This window comes from Piliocolobus tephrosceles, chromosome 11 (genome assembly GCF_002776525.5).
Source record: "Piliocolobus tephrosceles isolate RC106 chromosome 11, ASM277652v3, whole genome shotgun sequence".
NCBI lineage: Eukaryota > Metazoa > Chordata > Mammalia > Primates > Cercopithecidae > Piliocolobus > Piliocolobus tephrosceles.
In genome coordinates, this window is record NC_045444.1 from 47,287,277 (window position 1) to 47,293,945 (window position 6,669).

At 40.1% G+C, this 6,669-nt stretch overlaps 1 non-coding gene and 1 pseudogene across 1 annotated transcript; one reads left to right on the top strand and one right to left on the bottom strand.

Moving 5' to 3' along the window:
- The first annotated feature begins 492 nt into the window (after window positions 1-492).
- LOC111546217 lies at window positions 493-595 on the top strand. Its single transcript, XR_002732694.1, has one exon. It is a non-coding gene; the product is annotated as a small nucleolar RNA U13 (small nucleolar RNA).
- A 4,477-nt stretch (window positions 596-5,072) lies between these two features.
- Window positions 5,073-6,124, bottom strand: LOC113224750 (annotated as a pseudogene).
- Window positions 6,125-6,669: the final 545 nt, after the last annotated feature.

The following is a 6,669-nucleotide window of genomic DNA, read 5'->3' on the forward strand; positions in this document are numbered from 1 at the left end:
ACAACCTCCTTGAGGATTGAGGATGACAACCTCCTTGAGGATTGAGGTTGTATATCTTATTCACTGTCTAGCATGTAGCACAGTGCCTGGCATGTAATAGGTGCTCATTAAATATTTAATGTTTGTAGGTGCCAGAATGTTGGAATAGAGCTGGAGGGATGAGGCAAAGTGAAAGTCCTTTCTAGTCCCTTAGGGACAAGGGGAACCCCCTACTTGTGGGGCTTTAATTTGTGCTTGCCCGGGTGGGATACATTTCCAGACTATTGATGTTTCTTTTTGCTATTGATAGCTTTGAGATATGGGTTTGGAGATCAGCCATCCTGTATAAAAGAAGCCATTCTGTTCCAGAGAGTGTGTAGTTGGAATTCAGCTTCAGATGGTATTCAGCTTCAGATGGTATACAGGTTCTTAAATAATAATGCATATAAAGGAGGCTGCCTCTTTGTTTGGGAATGTGTAAAACAAAGTACTATGATAAAAAGAATGTTGTAAATCCTTTTGTAGTTCATGAGCATGATGATTGGGTGTTCACACGCATGTGTGAAATGTGCCACCCTCAACCTTATTATGAGGTTTGCACATTACCCGTCTGACATGAAAGAAAGCCAAGCTCCGCCTCCCGGGTTTACGCCATTCTCTTGCCTCAGCCTCCCAAGTAGCTGGGACTACAGGCACCAGCCACCTTGCCAGGCTAGCTTTTTGTATTTTTTAGTAGAGACGGGGTTTCACCGTGTTAGCCAGGATGGTCTGGAACTCCTGACCTCGTGATCCGCCCGTCTCGGCCTCCCAAAGTGCTGGGATTACAGGCTTGAGCCACCGCGCCTGGCCGTATTTCTTTTGTCTTAAATTTCTTCTTTTAATTATTTTTGTTTTATTTATTTATTTTAAATTTTTAATAAATTTAGAGGGTTCAAGTGCAGATTTCTTACATGCATGTATTGCATAGTGGTGAAGTCTGGGCTTTTAGTGTCCCCATCACCCACATAGTGAACATTCTACCCAATAGGTAATTTTTCAGCCCTCATCCCCTCTCCCGGCCTCCCACCTTTTGTAGTCTGCAATCTCTATTATTTTACTCCATATGTCCATGTGTCCCCATTGTTTCACTCTCACTTGTAAGTGAGAACATGTGGTATTTGACTTTCTGTTTTTGAGTTATTTCAGTTAGGATTCTGGCCTCTAGTCACATCCATGTTACCAAAAAAGACATGATTTCCTTCTTTTTTATAGCTGAGTAGTGTTCCTATATGTGTGTGTGTGTATATATATATATACACACACACATACCACATTTTCTTTATTCAGTCCTCCGTTGATAGACACTTAGGTTGATTCTGTATCTTTGCTATTGTGAATCGTTTTGAAAGAAGTGCAGGTATCTTTTTGGTATAATGAGTTCTTTCCATTGGGTATATACCCAGTAATGGGATTGCTGGATTGAATGATGATTCTATTTTTAGTTCTTTGAGAATTCTTCATACTGTTTCCCATAAAGGTTTTACTCCTTTATAGTTCCACCAACAGTGTGTAAGTATTCCCTTTTTTTTCTACAACCTTGTCAACATCTATTTTGCGTTTTTTTTTTTTTTTGACTTTTTAATAATAATCATTCTGACTGGTATGAGATGGCAGCTCATTGTGGTTTTTATTTGCATTTCTCTGATGATTAGTGATTTTAAGCACTTTTTCATATGTCTGTTGGCCACTTGTATGTCTTCTTTTGAAAAATATTTGTTCATGTCCTTTGCTCACTTTTTAGTAGAGTTATTTGGCTTTTTTCATGTTGAGTTGTTTGAGTTTCTCATAGATTCTGGATATTAGCCCTTGTTGGATGCATAGTTTGCCAATAATGTTTTCCAATTCTGTAGGTTTTGTGTTTACTCTGTTGATAGTTTCTTTTGCTGTGCAGAGGTTTTTTTGGTTTAATTAAGTCTCATTTGTCAATTTTTGTTTCTGTTAATTTAGATTTTGAAGACTTGATAACAAATTCTTTGAATAGGCCAATGTCCAGAAAAGTTTTTCCTAGGTTTTCTTCTAGGATTTTTATACTTACAGATGTTATGTTTAGTTCTTTAATTTATCTTGAATTAATTTTTGTGTATGGTAAGAAGTATGAGTTCAGTTTTATTCTTCTGCATATGACTATCCAATTTTCCCAGCATCATATATTGAAAAGGGTTTCCTTTCCCGAGTGTATATATATATATTTTTTACTTTGTAAAAGATCAGTTGGTTGTAGGTTCGTTGATTTATTTCTGGGTTCTCTATTCTGTTTAATTGACCTATGTGTCTATTTTTAGACCAGTACCATGCTGTTTCGGTTATCATGGCTGTGTAGTATGATTTGAAGTCAGGTACTGTGATTTTTCCAGCTTTGTTCTTTTTGCTTAGGATTGCTTTCACTCTTTGGGCACTTTTTTGGTTTCATGTGAATTTTAGGATTGTTTTTTTCTAATTCTGTGAAAAGTAATGTTGGTAATTGATAGGGATTTCATTGAATCTATAAGTAACTTTGGGCGATGATATGGTTTGGCTCTGTGCCGCCACCCAAATTTCATCTTGGAGGTCCCATAATTCCCACATGTTGTGGGAGGGGCCAGGTGGGAGATGATTGAATCATGGGGGTGGGTTTTTCCTGTGCTGTTCTTGTGATAGTGAATGGGTCTCATGAGATCTGATGGTTTTAAAAACAGGATTTTCTCTGCACAAGCTCTCTTTTTTGCCTGCTGCCCTCCATGTAAAATGTGACTTGCTCCTTCTTGCCTTCCGCCATGATTGTGAGGCCTCCTCAGCCATGTGGAACTGTAAGTCCAATTAACCTCTTTCTTTTGTAAATTGCCGAGTCTTGGATATGTCTTTATCAGCAGCATGAAAATGGAGCAATATAGTAAATTGGTACTGGGAGTGGAGTGCTGCTGAAAAGATACCTGAAAATGTGGAAGTGGCTTTGCAACTGGGTAATAGGCAGAGGTTAGAAGAGACTGGAAGGCTCAAAAGGAGGCAGAAAAATGTAAGAAAGTTTGGAACTTCCTAAAGACATGTTGAATGGCTTTGACAAAAATTCTGATAGTGATATGAACAATAAGGTCCAGGCTCAGGTGGTCTCAGATGGAGATGAGGAACTTGTTGGGAACTGGAGCAAAGGTAACTCTTGTTACATTTTAGGAAAGAGACTGGTGGCATTTTGTCCCTGCCCTAGAGATTTGTGAAACTTGGAACTTGAGAGAGATGGTTTAGGGTATCTGGCAGAAGAAGTTTCTAAGCAGCAAAGTGTTCAAAAGGTGACTTGGGTGCTGTTAAAGGCATTCAGTTTTATAAAGGAAGCAGAGCATAAAAGTTTGGAAAATTTCCAAACTGCCAATGAGATAGAAAAGAAAATCCCATTTCTGAGGAGAAATCCAAACCAGTTGCAGAAATTTGCATAAGTAACAAGGAACTGAATGTTAATTCCCAAGACAATGGGGAAAATGTCTCCAGGGCATGTCAGAGGTCTTCATGGCATCCCCTCCCATCAAAGACCTGGAGGCCTAGGAGGAAAATGTGGTTTATTGGGCTGGGCCCAGGGTCCCTGCACTGTGTGCAGCCTAGGGACTTGGTGCCTTATATCCTAGCCACTCCAGCCATGACAGAAAGGGACAAATATATAACTCAGGCTGTGGCTTCAGAGGGTGCAAGCCTCAAGCCTTGGCAGCTTCCACATGGTGTTAACCCTGTGAGTGCACAGAAGTCAAGAATTGGGGTTTGGGAACCTCCACCTAGATTTCAGAAAATGTATGGAAACTGCTGGATGCCCAGGCAGAAGTTTGCTGTTGGGGTGGGGTCCTCATGAAGAAACTCTGCTAGGGCAGTGCAGAAGGAAAACATGGGGTGGGAGCCCCCACACAGAGTCCCTACTGGGCCACTGCCTAGTGGAGCTGTGAGAAGAGGGCCACTGTCCTCCAGACCCCAGAATGGTAGATCCACTGACAGATTGCACCATGCACCTGGAAAAGCCACGGGCACTCAACACCACACCATGAAAGCAACCAAGAGAGAGGCTGTACCCTGCAAAGCCACAGGGGTGAAGCTGCCCAAGACTAGGGAACCTACCTCTTGCATCAGCATGACCTGGATGTGAGGCATGGAATCAAAGGAAATCATTTCAGAACTTTAAGATTTGACTGCCCCACTGGATTTTAAACTTGCATGGGCCCTGTAGCCTCCCTTTTTGTTGGCCAATTACTCCCATTAGGAATGGCTGTAAGCAGGAGCTTATAAGCGGGAGCTGAAATGATAGCAACACATGGACCCATGGGGAGGAACAGCACACACTGAGGCCTCTCAGAGGGTAGGGGGTGGGAGGAGAGAGCATCAGGAAGAATAGCTAATGGATGCTGGGCTTAATACCTAGGTTATAGGCTGATCTGTGCAGCAAACTACCATGGCACACATTTATCTATGTAACAGACTACACATCCTGAACAGGTACCCTGGAATGTAAAATCAAAATTGAAGGAAAGAAAGATTTGTTTTCAACTTCTGAGATTTGTTCTGCTTGATCTAGTCTATTATTGAAGCTTTCAAATGTGTTTTGCATTTTCTTCAATGAATTTTTTACATCCACAATGCATTTTTTAAAAAGATACCTATTTCCTTGGTAAATTTCTCATCCATATTCTGAACTTTTTTGTACTGTTTTTCATATTTCTCTTGCACCTCATTGAACTTTGTTAAAATCAATATTTTGGATTATTTATCTGGCATTTTGAGGTATTATTTTTGATTTGGATCTGTTGTCAGACAATTGTTGTGGTCCTTTGGTGGTGTCATAAATCCCTACTTTTTCATGTTTCCTATGTCCTTCCATTGATATCTGTGCGTCTGGTATAGCAGTCACCTTTTCATATTTCTTTGTCCACATTAATAAAACATTTACTTTCTATATAATTGTTACAGATTTTAATAATTTTATTCTTTTCACTCCCTCTTCTTGTTCTAAATGCCATTTTAAATTGTTAACTACTTATTGAAGTCAGCTCCACTATATGCCCCTTGTAGTTCCAAAGATTTCTTAAGTGATATCCAGGTCAACACTACTTACACAAGTACTGCAGCTTCAGATGCATGAAACCCCAGCTACAACAGAGGATGAAGTATCCTGTAAAGAGCATTGTGATACCACTGACTCCACTCTTCTTTATGGTGGTATTGCTCTTAGTCCAGCGTTTTTGTACAGCTCCCAAGAGCTTCATTAGAGAGAATTTGGAGATTGTAAGTCTGATTGGGGGTTTCAAACTTCTTATATCAGTCAAATTTCTTTCCAACAAAGGAACTTATGAAAGTCTTCCCTTCTGGGGACTGATAAGCTGTGGTTTCTGGGCCATTGCATTCCAACACTGAGGCTTTCCTGGGGACACCCCTAGTCCAAGATAGGCAGGAAACAACTCCAGCCCTATGGAGCTGGAAGTTCCTTTCTGTCAGCGGTTGTAGCATGATTGGTGAAGGGGCTCTGAAAAGTGTGATCCTGGGTTGAACCTAAAGGGCCCTGTCACTGAATGTGTAATGCTTGGAGCTAAAACCAGATATGGGCTCCAGAGAGACTTGTTCTTTACTCTCCACTAATGCCTTTACATCTGAGACTCAATTATGACTGCAGTCTTTTACTTTCTCTTCTTGAATAAATTTTGTAGACAGAGAGGCAAGATTTTGGCTGCTTGGTTGTGTTACAGAAAGAAACTCATTGTAAGTTATCGCCCTTGGAATGAACAAGCTTAAATGGAGTCTTCATCTTGAGATTTCTTCTCTGTGGCTGAATCATCAGTGTTGAAGTCCTCAGAGCCATGCTCATGGCAGTCCATTCCTGCTTTTCTGTCCCAGACACACTTTTCTCCTGCATTTTCTCTACTCTGAGGCTAAGTCCTTATTCTTGGTTCCCCATGACTCAGATTTTACCTAATGAGCTATTTTTAAGGCTTAATTAGTATTCTGTGTTCTTTTCCCAAGTCTCAGTGTCTCTAATATCAGTGGAGACTCTTGAGGGGTGATCTCTACCTTTGGAATCTCTCACATTGCTTGACAATGAGATTGTTACTGTTTTAACTCCATCAATGAGATCCTTTGAACTGTGATAATCACCAGTAGGCATATCTAGTACTTTTACTAGACGCTGTTATCTTTGGGGATCATTTGTTTTCAATTTCAGATCAACAGAAACTGCTTACACATCATTAAGTATGGCTGAGGAATATTTTCTGTCTTGTTTTGACAAAGAAGTTTTCATTGAGCTAACCAGTAAAGGTGCTTTAGTTTCTGAAGGATTATATCTACATTCCCCTGATTTAGGCAAATCTTTGTCAAGTTCTAGTTTAGGAACAATGTTCTCTGATGCATAAAATGGAGCCTTGGTTTCTCCTTGGAAAGTACTCTTTGGCTCAGTACTGTTTAACATTTTGAAGAAATTTGATTGTTGATATTTTTGTCTGCTTTTGTAGTACTTGCTCTTTCCAAACCAAGGCTAGCAGTGGAAAGGACTTAACTGTCCATTCTGGTTTGCCCCTTATCAACTTAGTATTAGTTACCTCACTCACTCTCCATTTCTAACTCTCTCCTTTTAGCTTTAATTAAATTTGTGTTTGTCACCCTCCACCCCCCCCTTTTTTTTTTAGCTTGTGGGAGTATAGCTTGCTTGAA